This window comes from Salvelinus alpinus, chromosome 1, assembly GCF_045679555.1.
Source record: "Salvelinus alpinus chromosome 1, SLU_Salpinus.1, whole genome shotgun sequence".
NCBI classification, from domain to species: Eukaryota; Metazoa; Chordata; class Actinopteri; order Salmoniformes; family Salmonidae; genus Salvelinus; species Salvelinus alpinus.
In genome coordinates, this window is record NC_092086.1 from 81,904,569 (window position 1) to 81,920,524 (window position 15,956).

The 15,956-nt window shown below is 44.7% G+C and overlaps 1 pseudogene; it reads right to left on the bottom strand.

The window, feature by feature from the left end:
• Window positions 1–1,618: 1,618 nt before the first annotated feature.
• On the bottom strand, window positions 1,619–3,083 carry LOC139564870 (GAS2-like protein 2A; annotated as a pseudogene).
• Window positions 3,084–15,956: the final 12,873 nt, after the last annotated feature.

Consider the following 15,956-nt stretch of genomic DNA (forward strand, 5'->3'; position numbering starts at 1 on the left):
GTCAGATGTTACTATGGAATACTGAAGTATAATTGCAAGCATTTCATAAGTGTCAAAGGCTTTTATTGACAACATGAAGTTGATGCAAAGAATCAATATTTGCAGTGTTGACCCTTCTTTTTCTAGACCTCTGCAATCCACCCTGGCATGCTGTCAATTAACTTCTGGGCCACATCCTGACTGATGGCAGCCTATTCTTGCATAATCAATGCTTGGAGTTTGTCATAATGTGTGCGTTTTTGTTTGTCCACCCGCCTCTAGAGGATTGACCACAAGTTCTCAATGGGATTAAGGTCTGGGGAGTTTCCTGGCCATGGACCCAAAATATCAATGTTTTGTTCCCCGAGCCACTTAGTTATCACTTTTGCCTTCATCATGCTGGAAAAGGCATTGTTCGTCACCAAACTGTTCCTGGATGGTTGGGAGAAGTTGCTCTCGGAGGATGTGTTGGTACCATTCTTTATTCATGTCTGTGTTCTTAGGCAAAATTGTGAGTGCGCCCACTCCCTTGGCTGAGAAGCAACCCCACACATGAATGATCTCAGGATGCTTTACTGTTGGCATGACACAGGACTCATGGTAGCGCTCACCTTGTCTTCTCCGGACAAGCTTTTTTCCGAATGCCCCAAACAATCGGAAAGGGGATTCATCAGAGAAAATGACTTTACCCCAGTCCTCAGCAGTCCAATCCCTGTACCTTTTGCAGAATATCAGTCTGTCCCTGATGTTTTTCCTGGAGAGAAGTGGCTTCTTTGCTGCCGTTCTTGACACCAGGCCATCCTCCAAACGTCTTCGCCTCACTGTGCGTGCAGATGCACTCACACCTGCCTGCTGCCATTCCTGAGCAAGCTCTGTACTGGTGGTGCCCCGATCCCGCAGCTGAATCAACTTTAGGAGACGGTCCTGGCGCTTGCTGGACTTTCTTGGGCGCCCTGAAGCCTTCTTCACAACAATTGAACCGCTCTCCTTGAAGTTCTTGATGACCCGATAAGTGGTTGATTTAGGTGCAATCTTACTGGCAGCAATATCCTTGCCTGTGAAGCCCTTTTTGTGCGAAGCAATGATGACGGCACGGGTTTCCTTGCAGGGAACCATGACTGACAGAGGAAGAACAATGATTCCAAGCACCACCCTCCTTTTGAAGCTTCCCGTCTGTTATTCGAACTCAATCAGCATGACAGAGTGATCTCCAGCCTTGTCCTCGTCAACACTCACACCTGTGTTAACGAGAGAATCACTGACATGATGTCAGCTGGTCCTTTTGTGGCAGGGCTGAAATGCAGTGGAAATGTTTTTTTGGGATTCAGTTAATTTGCATGGCAAAGAGGGACTTTGCAATTAATTGCAGTTCATCTGATCACTCTTATTAACATTCTGGAGTATATGCAAACTGCCATCATACAAACAGAGGCAGCAGACTTTGTGAAAATTCATATTTGTGCCATTCTCAAAACTTTTGGCCACGACTGTACATTACCATCCAAAACGAGTAATTTTCCTTGAGTATTGCAATTGGCTATGGAAGTGAAATGTAAGGGGTTAGACCCAGGGCTCCTGCTCTGGGTCCACTGCTGTCTCCTGTTTAGGCGTTTGGCACTGCCTTAGCCTCACCGTGGCCTCATAGCCATGCCGCCTGTAGCTCTGATACCTTTCTGTGGAGCCCTGTCTGTCTGCCTGTAGTGGTGAGTTGTGTGTGTTGCTTGTCTATGTGTGTGTCCCTTCTGGACCCTCTGTAGGAGATTGGGGTGGGGATCCACGTGGGCTTCCTGCCTAATCTGTAGTTGTGCCTGGGATGGACTCTGGGCCGAAGCTTCAGCTTGTAGATGGAGGGCACCCTCTCTGGTTTCTTCAAGGTCCTCTTCTGCCTGAAATAGCCTGTTGAAACCAAGAAAGGGTATTTGAGCCTGTTGCGATAGTGGCTCTGGAGTTCCTTGCAGGTGAAGTGGCTTCTGTCACCCTTCGCCTGCTGCTAATGCTAACTCCATTCCCAGAGTCAGGAGATGTTGTAGAATCAGTGGACAGCTCTTTGGACTCTACACGGGAGTCCAGAGAGGACCAGGAGCTGGTCACACAAGCTTTTGCCACATTGAGGTTTAAGTTTGAGTCCACCACCTCTGCGCTGCTGCATGTCTCTCTACTGGCTCTAGGGCTGCCACAGTGTGTTCACCCAGCTCTCCACACACACCTTCTCCAGCAGCCTCTTCCCTTTGGAGAGTTCAGCGATGACTACATCGAAGCTGGCCTCACCTGGATGTGTGACATTAGAGGCTGAGGTATGTGGAGATGGTTTGGACCCAGCTGGAACAGTAGCGAATCTACCATGGTCACTCTCAGGGACATTCTGAGTAGGTTCGTATTGACCGTTTTCCTTGCTGTCGTCTGGGAGGTTGTGCCTGTATTCTGAGTCGACGCTGAGCTGCTAGAGGTTGGACAGGATCTCGTGCTCCAGACACTGGTACAGACTGGCTTCCCGGGCTGATGGGGGAGGGGTGAAGAGGTAAACACTGTCTATCGCTCCGTCTCCTGCCCTAAAGATTTTGCCACATAGTTATGGATACTCAGGCTCTTCAAGTTTTGCCTCAGTGCTTTTGTGAGAAGCCTTGACCGGAAAGCCAAATGCATTCGGTCTCATCAGGTTCTGTATTCTCTTGTGGTTGGAGTTGCTGTTTATAGAGCTGTTGTGAAGGGTTGGTTGTGATGTCATAAGGGGTGGGTTTCTTATTTTGATCCCTCCTCAAGTTTCCCCCAATGGGTGTGAAGGGCCTGACTGGGTTCCCCATAAGATTGTTCACAGCATGTTTTGACTGGACAGAACGTGCAAATTATATCTGAGCTCTTTTGAGGAGTATCACTTTCTTCAGGCTGCTGGATAGTGATGGTGTGTTGTTTGGGGCCGACAGGGGTACATCTGGCGGGCTGTAGCCTCTGACTGGTGTAGCGAACCTTGCCGTGTTGGGTTCTCCATGCATCTGGGGGGCAGAACTGGTTAGGGGTTCTGTGCTGTTGCCGCCCAATATGGAGCTCTACCTGAGCTTAGAGGCAAACTGAGACTAGGTCCAGGTTGGAGTAAGAAGGTGAAACATAAGACAAAAATGACAAGGATTTGAGTGAAAGGACTTACTGGTGTCTCCAAGTGGCCACACCTCATTCAATGCACTTTTATGACTCAAATAGTCTTCATCTATAAGGTGCATTTTTGAGCTCTCCTAGCATTATAAATCGCAATCTGGGTCGGGTGGGCATAATTTGAAAGCTTGTTCTATTGCCAACATGACTAGTAGTTAAGATACAAAAAACAACCTTAGTGTTAGGCAATTCAGAGAAACAGATCATAATTTGAGTGCGCATAGAAAGGAGTCATCCCACTATGCACCAACTGGTTAAATCAATGTTGTTTCAATGTAATTTGTCAACATATTGTGATATGGACAAATAATCAAAGTTAAAGAATAGGACTAAACTTTAAAAAATATATACAAAATCATCCGCGGACCGCCAGTCGGGGAACCCTGGTATATGACATGAGTTTTATGATATGGAAATGTGAAGTGGACATTTGGACTCATGTATGTATGCCTTGGGTCTGCATGTTGATGTGATGTCATGCAATACAAAAATAGGAGTAGTGAAAATAAGATGTCTATGATATCACTGAAAATATGAGAATAGACAGACAGTCCGGACCGGATCAAATCTGAATCAATCATAAACATCTATTTTTGGGCCAAATCGAGGCAGGTACAGACGTCTGTGGATGTTGATATCAAGGCTGGTCCGAACCAAACCACATTTGAACCAAACAGACATCTATAAGGTGGTCCGGAGGGGACCAGAAAACGATTTTGTGGACATTGAAATTAAGGTCAGGGCAGACGGACCAGATTTCAAGATCCATGGACGTTGGAGTTGGACGGTGCTCACTGGGTGTTATTGTGTTTTTCAGGCAATGGAAGATTTAACACAGGTCATGCATGATATCATACATTGCTAGCTATACAGCACAGATATGGAGGAAATAGATTGGACATGAACGCTCAACAGAAAAAATATCACAGATCTTAGTTATGGGCCCCTTGTATGATTGTGATATCTATCATAGTGACCGGGAGACCCATGAAGCGGCGCACAATTAGCCCAGCGTTGTCTGGGTTAGGGGAGGTTTTGGCTGGCTGGGATTTCCTTGTCCCATCGCGCTATAGCAACTCCTTGTGGCATGCCGGGTGCCTACAAGCTGACTTCGGTCGCCAGCTGGACGGTTGGCTTCCGGGTTAAGCGAGCAGAGTGTCAAGAAGCTTGGCTTAGCAGGGTCGTGTTTCGGAGGACGCATGGCTCTCGACCATCGCCTCTCCCGAGTCTGTAGGGAAGTTGTTGCGATGGGACAAGACTGTAACTAACAATTGGACATCAGGAAAAAGGGCAAAAAAAAAGTATAAAAATGTATTTATCAGCAAAGTCAGGGGGGAGGTCCTCTCAGTACGCTGAGTGTGCAGCTGGGCGTATTGTGAAGAGATTTGTTTTTGAATATGATGCGTGTCGTGGTAATTTCCTGTATTACCAAATGAGGAGAGTTTCAAACCACACACCAGTCAGAGTTATACTTAAATGTCATCTTTAATAATAATATGAGCTTCACCATAGCCCTGTGACTTTCAACAATTCACTATCTATAATGAATTGTTGAGAGTCCCAACATAATGGCAACTGAGATCTTTTATAGCAAAGATACACCCCTCCCAACTTACATGACGAACCACAGATGAACTCTTCACAAAGGGCCTTTTACTTGAGAAAGGAGTATCCCATAGCCAGATAGCATTAGCTATAAATTATCGCTCAGTTTGGTCTCTAAAACGAGGTTCTAATCTCGTTCCTGGTACTTCATAGTGCCAAAACATTACCTCATCCAAGGCATAACTCAATTGTCAACTCTTATATACTCCTATCTCAAGTAAACCCCCTCTTCTCCACACTCCTGGACAAGCTCTCTGAGGGGAGTGACTTGCGCACAGACATTGTGGAGCCAAGAGATAATTGGTTCCCCCTTAATTACACCATCCCTTCACATGGTTTAACAGATACATTCACATACGAAGACAATGTTCCATTCTGACCTCTCCCCTCTCTGGGCCCCAAGTGACTGAGCCCTAGCTGAGAAGGGAAAAGTGCAAAGGGATAGGGATAATACATTCAAAGGGATACATTCTAATGACAAGTATCTCACATAAGCATATTATATAAATAAAACATCTTATTTATCTATGTTACCCAACTAATTCTGATTCATCCGCCACATGCGATATCCCCAGGTTGGGCCTGATCTGCTCTTGAGGAGACTGACTAATGGTGAGAGGAAACGTTCGGGATTTTTTCATTAGGAATTAGCAACTTGTTGACACGTCAATCAAATGTTATTTATAAAGCCCTTTTTACATCAGCCGATGTCACAAAGTGCTGTACAGAAACCCAGCGTAAAACCACAAACAGCAAGCAATGCAGATGTAGAAGCACGATGGCTAAGAAAAACTCCCTAGAAAGGCAGGAACCTAGGAAGCAGGAACCTAGGAAGAAACCTAGAGAGGAACCAGGCTCTGAGGGGTGGCCAGTCCTCTTCTGGCTGTGCCGGGTTGAGATTATAAGAGTACATGGCCAAGATGTTCAAATGTTCATAGATGACCAGCAGGGTCAGAAAATAATAATAATCACAGTTGTTGTAGAGGGTGCAACAGGTCAGCACCTCAGGAGTAAATGTCAGTTGGCTTTTCATAGCCAAGCATTCAGAGTTAGAGACAGCAGGTGCGGTAGAGAGAGAGTCGAAAACAGCAGATCCAGGACAAGGTAGCACGTCCGGTGAACAGGTCAGGGTTCTATAGCCGCAGGCAGAACACTTGAAACTGGAACAGCAGCACGCCCAGGTGGACTGGGGACAGCAAGGAGTCATCAGGCCAGGTAGTCCTAATGCATGGTCCCAGAGCTCAGGTCCTCCGGGAAGGGATGGAGAGGAAGAGAGAGAGAGAATTAGATGGAGCATACTTAAATTCACACAGGACACCTGATAAGACATTTACATTACATTTAAGTCATTTAGCAGACGCTCTTATCCAGAGCGACTTACAAATTGGAAAGTTCATACATATTCATCCTGGTCCCCCCGTGGGTAATGAACCCACAACCCTGGCGTTGCAAGCGCCATGCTCTACCAACTGAGCCACACGGGACCCAGTAGAAAAACTCCAGTAGAAATACTCCAGACATAACTGACTGACCCTAGCTTCCCGACACAAACTATTGCAGCATAAATATTGGAGGCTGAGACAGGAGGGGTCAGGAGACACTGTGGCCCCGTCCGACGATACAGGCAGGATATAACCCCACAGGGCCAACCAGGCAGGATATAACCCCACCCACTTTGCCAAAGCACGGTCCCCACACCACTAGAGGGATATCTTCAACCACCAACTTACTATCCTGAGACAAGGGTGAGTAAAGCCCACGAAGATCTCCCCCATGGCACGAACCCGAGGGGGGGTTCGTGCCAAACCTGGACAGGAAGACTACGTCAGTGACTCAACCCACTCAAGTGACGCAGCCCTCCTAGGGATGGGATGGAAGAGTACAAGTAAGCTAGTGACTCAGCTCCCGTAATAGGGTTAGAGGCAGAGAATCCCGGTGGAGAGAGGGGAACCGGCCAGGCAGAGACAGCAAGGGCGCTTTGTTGCTCCAGTGCCTTTCCGTTCACCTTCACACCCCTGGGCCAAACTGCACTCAATCATAGGACCTACTGGGTCTGAGAACTGAGAACCATGTCCAGATAAAGAGTCCGAGGTGAAAAAGTTGAATGAAAAAAGTTGTTTGATGGAAAAATAGAAATATAAAAACGGTTATTAAAAATTTAGAAAGTAAAAACCGTAAAGTTTGCAGGTAGCAAAGTAGCAACAAACCACACAGCATCACGTAAACAAGTCCACAAGTTGTGACCGGAAGTCACATGTCATGATGAGACCAACATCCACAGCTGAAATAAAGACAGTTGAATCAGTGGATACTGTTCCTATAGTAGGCTCACCAAACCCACATGCAGCTCTGTACGCCCTCTATCCACAAAATCAAAAGACAGTCATGTAGATTTGGCTGGACATCTACCTCTGCACTTCTGGTTCTACAGAGCTGCCCATTGAACAGCTCCCCATTTCAAGATGTTCTAGCCTCACCACAACCTGCTCACTATCTGCAGGCTTGGTGTGAACTCAATCCACATAATTAAAAGCCAGTCATGTAGATTTGTCTGAAGCTCTACCTCTGCCTGGCACTACTGTTCCTACAGAGTTGCCTGTTGAACATCTCCCCATTGTAAGATGTTCCATGATAGATATGAGTGATGCTGTAGCTGTGGAATAATCTGGTAACAAAGTCAAAAAAGTAATCTCTGTCATACACGACACCATTGTGAGAAGAGGAATAGCACAGCAGGAGGGAGGCAAGGTTACCTCTGCTGAAATAAGATTATAGAACCTCATCTCTGGAGGGAGCGTACAGCATTGGCATATGAGCTCACAGACAACGTCCCCCGGGGAATGGACATCAACTCCCAGTTTAAAGCTCCAGCCGACAGAGCTGCCTCTGACTCAGTTCTACAAATGTTTGGATGCAGGCAAAATACATAGTGTAGAAAGGTCTGGTGAATTTGCCTCTGATCTGGTGTATTTCTATATGTAAGAGGCAGTGAAGTGCTTTCTGAAGGACCAGATGACAGACCAGTACCAAAATACAGTCACTGATTTTCCCTCTCTGAGCTCCTCCCCTGTCAACAAAGGTGATGCAGTGAACCTGTTCTGGTTATGGTCACTCAGCTGGTTCAGAAGCAGGATGTTTCTAGCATTGGCCAGTTGACAGTGCCCCCCACCACTTCACCAACTAACAGCAAAGCTACTGGAGACACACCTAAGCCAAAAATCAGTTTCCTGAAGATCTGCATTATGGTATAGTAGACTTTCAAATACAGACTAGATATTTTGCAGTATAACGTTATTACTAATGGGTTTGCCAATCGTCAGTAGCTAAATACAGTACATGGACTTTCTCTTAATTGCGATGGTTGCTTAATTTGGAGGATTTCTCACCGGGGACCTTTGATTTAAATCATGGTTCATTTTTTCCAATATTTTAGATTCCCAAGAGGAACAAAAGGAAGAAGCTCACCCAGCAACCCAGCCAAGGCAATGCTGCCAATAGCAGTGATCATCGGGGCTTCCGAGTGGGCTCCCAAGTGAGTTCCTGAGTGGCGCAGCGGTCTAAGGCACTGCATCTCAGTGCTTGAGGCGTCACTACAGACACCCTGGTTTGATTCCAGGCTGTATCACAACTGGCCGTGATTGGGAGTCCCATAGGACGGTGCACAGCGTCGTCCAGGTTTGGCCGGTGTAGGCCGTCATTGTAAATAAGAATTTGTTCTTAACTGACTTGCCTGGTTAAATTAAAAATAAATCAGAGTGAATTAATCTACATCTACTAACTTTATTATACTATAGTGGTTATAGTTCATGTAGATAATATACTATATGGATCGCAGAATTTTTGGGAGGTATGTCAGATTTTTCTGGCAATTCTCACATAGTAACTTCATTGACAGGAAGGATGTCTAACAAGCTTTTTAAATTTGAATCACTAAACATTTTTGAGAAAATCATGATGAAAGTGGCCATTTTAGGCCCTTTTTATACCTATACATGCCTCCTGTAAGACCCTATGATCTGTGAACAGTACATGATACAGACAACATCTTGGTATCATTATACTCGTTATAGTGTGCTCTCAAATTTGGAGTATGTCTAGATTCTGAAATACACATTACTACATAAATGTACTCAACATTAAAAAAAATTATATGAACATCTCAAAACTACTCTTTTTGATTTAGCTTATTTTTTCAACATTTTGTTTGGAACAATATAGTCTTCAAACACGTCAAATTTCCAGAGTGGGCTTGAGGCGTCACTACAGAGCCGGGTTCGATCCCAGGCTGTCTCACAACCGGCCGTGACCGGGAGTTCCATAGGGCGGCGCACATTGGCCCAGCGTCGTCCGCGTTAGGGGAGGGTTTGGCCGGGAGGGCTTTACTTGGCTCATCGCGCTCTAGCGACTCCTTGTGGCAGACCAGGCGCCTGCAGACTGACTTCGGTCGTCAGTTGAATGGTGTTTCCTCTGATACATTGGTGCAGCTGGCTTCCGGGTTAAGCATTCGGGTGTTAAGAAGTGCGGTTTGGCGGGTCATGTTTCGGAGGACGCATGACTCGACCTTCGCCTCTCCCGAGCCCGTTGGGGAGTTGCAGCAATGAGAGAAGATCGCAATCACGAAATTGGTGAGAAAAAGGGAGTAAAATACATAATACATTTTTTTAAAGTAGTGACGCAGTCAGTCTTTCCTCAACTCTTGGCTGAAGGAGTGGCATGCATAGTATTAATATCAGCCCTCTGATTACAATGAGCAAGATGCGCGGCTCTGTTCTGGGCCAGCTAGAGCTTAACTAGGTCTTTCTTTGCAGCACTTTACTATATGACTAGACAATAATCAAGATTAGATAAAACTAGAGCCTGCAGGACTTGCTTTGTGGAGCATTTCTTTATTACGGACAGACCTCTCCCCATCTTTACAACCATTGAATCTATATGTTTTGACCATGACAGTTTACAATCTAAGGTAATTAGATCCAAGTAATCCAAGTAATCCAATCCAAGTAATTTAGTCTCCTCAACTCTCCTCAAGCCACACCATTCATTACCAGATTCAGCTGAGGTCTAGAACATAGAGAATGATTTGTACCAAATACAATGCTCTTAGTTTTAGAGATGTTCAGGACCAGTTTATTACTGGCCACCCATTCCAAAACAGACTGCAACTCTTTGTTAAGGGTTTCAGTGACTTAATTAGCTGTGGTTGCTGATGTGTATATGGTTGAATCATCAGCATACATAGACACACATGCTTTGTTTAATGCCAGTGGCAGGTCATTGGTAAAAATAGAAAAGAGTAGAGGGCCTAGAGAGCTGCCCTGCAGTACAGCACACCCTACATGTTGGACATTAGAGAAGCTTCCACTAAAGAAAACCCTCTGAGTTCTCTTAGATAGCTGAATCCATGATATGGCACAGGTTGAAAAGCCATAACACATACGTTTTCTCATCAAGTTATGGTCAATAATGTAGGCCGTCATTGTAGGCCGTAATTGTAAATAAGAATTTGTTATTAATTGACTTGCATAGTTAAATAAAGGTTACATTTAAAAATAATAACAATTTCAAAAACTCCACTGAAATCTAACAGTACAGCTCCCACAATCTTTTTATTATCAATTTCTTTCAACCAAGCATCGGTCATTTGTGTCAATGCCCTTCTCTATAAGCCTGCTGAAAGTCTGTTGAAAATTTGTTTACAGAGCAATAGCATTGTATTTGATCAAACACAATTTTTTCCAACAGTTTTCTAAGAGCTGGCAGCAAGCTGATAAGTCTGCTGTTAGAACCAGTAAAGACCGCTTTACCACTTGGGTAGCAGAATGACTGGCTTCCCTCCAGGCCTGAGGACAAAGACTTTCCACTAGACTCATATTAAAGATTTGACAAATAGGAGTGGCTATAGAGTAAGCTTCCATCCTCAGTAGCTTTCCATCTAAGTTGTCAATGCCAGGTTTGTCATTATTGATTTATAAAAAACAAAACCAATTCTACCTCTCCCACACTAACTTTACAAAATTCAAAACTTACAATGCTGTTCTTTCATTATTAGTTTTTTTATGCATAAGTACGATGGCTCACCGTTCGTTGTTCGCATTTCCTGCCTAAGTTTGCCCACTTTGCCAATTAAGTAATCATTAAAATAAGGCATCTGATTCAATGAAGGATGGAGCTGAATTTGTCTTTCTGCCCATAATTTCATTTAAAGTACTCCAAAGTTTTTTTCCATTATTCTTTATATCATTGATCTTGGCTTCATAATACAGTTTCTTCTTCGTTTTGTTGAGTTTAGTGACATAATTTCTCAATTTGCAGTAAGTCAGATGTGCAGCCAGACTTATTAGCCACTCCTTCTGCCCCATCTCTTTTAACCATACGTTTTTTCAGTTCCTCATCAATCCATGGCGCCTTAACAGTTCTAACAGTCAGTTTCATAACAGGCGTATATTTATCAATAATTGGAATAAGCAATTTCATAAATTCATCAAGTGCAGTGTCTGGATGCAGTAAGAAGCTTTCTCTTGAGCGGACAGCTTGATCGAATCAAATTGTATTGGTCACATAGACGTGTTTAGCAGATATTATTGTGGGTGTAGCGAAATGCTTGTGTTTCTAGCGCCAACAGTGCAGTAATATCTAACAAGTAATATCTAACAATTTCACAACAATACACACAAATCTAAAGTAAAGGAATGGAATTAAGAATATTAAAATATTTAGACGAGCAATGTCAGAGCGGCATAGACTAAGATACAGTAGAATAGAATACAGTATATACATATGAGATGAGTATTGCAAAATATGTAAACATTATTAAAGTGACTAATGTTCCATTATTAAAGTGGCCAGTGATTTCAAGTCTATGTATATAGGGCAACAGCCTCTAATGTGCTAGTGATGGCTATTTAACAGTCTGATGGCCTTGAGATAGAAGCTGTTTTTCAGTCTCTCAGTCCCAGCGTTGGTTGTCCTTGATTATCTTTTTGGCCTTCCTGTGATATCGGGTGCCGTAGGTGTCCTGGAGGGCAGGTAGTTTGCCCCCAGTGATGTGTTGGGCAGACCGCACCACCCTCTGCAGAGCCTTGCGGTTGCGGGCGGTGCAGTTGCCGTACCAGGCGGTGATACAGCCCGACAGGATGCTCTCAATTGTGCATCTGTAAAAGTTTGAGGGTTTTAGGTGCCAAGCGATCAACTCCTTTGTTTTTTTGGTGTTGAGAGAGATTATTTTCCTGGCACCACACTCCCAGGGCCCTCTCCTCCTCCCTGTAGGCTGTCTCGTCATTGTTGGTAATCCGGCCTACTACTGTTGTGTCGTCAACAGGGTGTACAGGAGGGGGCTAAGCACACACCCTAGTGGGGCCATAGTGTTGAGGATCAGCGAAGTGGAGGTTTTGTTTCCTACCTTCACCACCAGTGGGTGGCCCGTCGGGAAATCCAGGACCCAGTTGCACAGGGTCGGGGTTCAGACCCAAGGCCTCGAGCTTAATGATGAGCTTAGAGGGTACTATGGTGTTTAATGCTGAGCTATGAACAGCATTCTTACATAGGTATTCCTCTTGGCCAGATGGGATAGGGCAGTCTGCAGTGCGATGGCATTTCCATCGTCTGTGGATCTATTGGGGTGGTAAGCACACTGAAGTGAGTCTAGGGTGTCAGGTAAGGTAGAGGTGATATGATCCTTGACTAGTCTCTCAAAGCACTTTATGATGACAGAAGTGAGTGCTACGGGGCAATATTCATTTAGTTCAGTTACCTTTGCTTTCTTGGGTACAGGAACAATGGTGGACATCTTGAAGCATGTGGGGACAGCAGACTGGGATATGGAGAGATTGAATATGTCTGTAAACACTCCAGCCAGCTGGTCTGCTCATGCTCTGAGGATGGAAGCAAGACGCCGGTGTCTGTGACGTGGCTGGTTTTCCCTTTATAATCCGTGATTGTCTGTAGACCCTGCCACATACGTCTTGTGTCTGAGCCGTTGAATTGTGACTCCACTTTGTCTCTATATCAACGTTTTGCATGTTTGATTGCCTTACGGAGGGAATAACTACACTGGTTGTATTTGGCCATATTCCCAGTGACCTTGCCATGGTGAAATGCGGTGGTTCGTGCTTTCAGTTTTGCGCGAATGCTGCCATCTATTCACAGTACAACATCTCCTATACACTTCCGGATAAACTCAGTTACCGTATCAGTGTATTCATCAATGTTATTCTCGGAGACTACCCAGAACATATTTCCCAATCCGAGTGATCAAAACAATCTTGAAGCGTGGATTCCGATTGGTCAGACCAGCGTTGAATAGTCCTTAGGACGGGTACTTCCTGTTTGAGTTTCTGCCTATAGGAAGGGAGGAGTAAAATGGAGTCATGATCAGATTTGGCGAAGGGAGTAATACAGTCAATGTGTTGATAGAACTTCGGTGGCGTTTTCCTCAAATTTGTTAAAATCCCGAGCTACAATAAATGCGGCCTCAGGATATGTGGTTTCCAGTTTGCATAAAGTCCAGTGAAGTTCTTTGAGGGCCATTGTGGTATTGGCTTGAAGGGGAATATACACGGCTGTGACTGTAACCAAAGAAAACTATCTTGGGAGGTAATACAGTCGGCATTTGATTGTGAGGTGTTCTAGGTTGGGTGAACAAAATGACTTGAGTTCCTGTATGTTATCACAATCACACCATGAGTAGTTAATCATGAAACATACACCCCTGCCCTTCTTCTTCCCGGAGAGATATTTATTCCTGTCTGCACGATGAACTGAGAACCCAACTGGCTGTACGGACTCAGACAGTATATCCAGAGAGAGCCATGTTTCTGTGAAACAGAGTATGTTACATTCCCTAATGTGTCTCTGGAAGGAAATCCTTGCCCTAAGCTCGTCAACTTCATTATCCAGAGACTCAGAAGCGGTGGGTGTGAGTCGGACTTGAAGTCCACTCCGAATACCTCTTCTCCGCCAGCGGTGTTTTGGATCAGTCTCTGGAATCAGTTCAATTGCCCTGGGGGGTATGAACAAACAAAGGATCCGCTTCAGGAAAGTCGTATTCCTGGTCGTAATGCTGGTGAGTTACTGCCGCTCTGATATCCAAAAGTTCTTCCCGGCACTATGTATTAACACAAAAAAATGTACTGGGCTAATAATGTTAAAAACAATAGCACACAAAACAAATACTGCAAATTTGCCTAGGAGCTAGAAGCACGTCTGCACTATCTTTTTTCCGATAAAAAACAGTCAATTTTCAGGCCCCCAAGAAAGTAGACCTCGCTGTTTATATCACATACACTATCGAGCATTTCACACATATTATTTAGATACTGACTGTTAGCACTTGTTGGCCTATAGCAACACACCAAAAGAATAGGCTTTAGGTGAACATGCAACCACAACACTTCAATAACACTTGACATACGATATTCTCTAAGCATTACAGGGATATGGCTCTGAATATATACAGCAACACCTCCCCCATAAGCATTCCTGTACCTTTGATAGATGTAATATCCTTATATTGCTACTGCTGTATCATCAAATTAATTAGAAATGGCTAATATATGAATGTTACCTGATGTTAGCAATTTTTTGATTTCATTAACCTTATTTCTAAGGCTACATATATTAATATGGGCTATTTTCTGCCCTTTCCTGGGTTGTTTATCAGAGATAGACATAATATGGAAAAGAGCAAACAAAGCAAGAAAAATATATATAAAAAAATATATATATACATTCAGCAGTCCATTAATCAGTTGGTTTGTGGAAGTGTGTGTGTGTGATGCGGGGTTGAAGCTACAAACCCATAGGCTTGACTCTCTCTTCTCTTCCAGGCTTTTGGGAGGGAGGATGGACAAAGAGCCTGTCATAGCGGATGTAAGCAATGTTCAGTCCTGTGGGCGCGCTCCACCTCAATCTTCCTGTGGTCCATTTTCAGTTTCTCCAAGATCATTTCCCTCACTTTGTCCTCAGACTCTGTCCAGGTCTCATGTGGAGATTCTGCAATTCTGTCCACAACCATGTTGTTCCGCCTTGATTGTCCCTTGATCTGATAATCTGATTTCTCTGTCATTGTTATCATGAATTCACATACACAACTGATGTCCTCTTTCAATGATTTACAGATTGCTGTCAGCTTGCCGTTCTCCTGTTTAAACACATCGAGCTGACCCTGGGAGAACTGCTAACTGTTCTTCAGGTCTTGGATCTCTCTGGTCAGGTCGTCCATTTTTTTATTAGTTGACTACACCAGTATTTGGACACAACACTTGAAGCTATTTTCTGGTTATTGTAACAAGTGCTTGTAGAACTATTTTTGTTAGTTTAAAAGACCCTTCACCTGTGATAGAGAGACAGCACTGTCCTCAACGGTACTCCCACCAGCTTTGGTCTTTGTCATGGTTGCAACGCAGGTTATGCTGTTACTCCTCACAGTTCCAGACAGAGCAGGTCACAGGGAAGATTGGAAAAGAACAACAACAAACAGCAGGGATCTAGACAGCCACAAGCCCAGGACAATCCCCGGTCCCAGCCACAATGGCTAACTGCGTTGCATCTGTGTTCAAGCCCTCAAGAAAACCCTGCTAGCTTGATAGGCAGCTAGCTAGCAGCTAGGCTAGCTGCTATGCCAAGCAGCTCCTCAGACCCGGTCTTGGTTGGCAGGATCACTAGACAGATAGTAGCGGTCCCAGCAACTGATGCCAACCGCGTTGCGGGATCCAAACTCAAAAGGTATCTAGCTAGTAACCAAACTTTTTCAATAGACTTTCAAAACTTTCCAAAACAACAAACCGAGATCTCCTTTGTTCCGCGTTTAACAGGAAGTTACGTGTTGTGCAGAGCGTTCAAGATTATTGTTTACATCTTGTCTTTTATAGTATCATCATCTTTAATAGCATCATCATCAATATTACTAAAATCTTCATCACACCATCACCATCATTCTCTTACCTGTTGGGAGAAGGAGTCTTCAGGACCCGGGGGGCCTGGATCAGGAGAGAGGGAGGATCTGATACTGCGGTTGGGGGAGAAAAAAGCTCTGAGTCCTGGGTCTAGTGATAGGGAAACCCTGGTACTGGCTGACTTTAGGCCCCTGGGGGAGCAAGTGGAGGTGGCTGCGGACAGGGTCCAGAGGACGGGCTGGAGGGGGGTCTGGGCCTGACGACTCAGGAGCAGCATGGTGGTCATGGTTGTATCCTGGCCATCTGGGCGCCCCGGCAACCTGTCTTTGATCT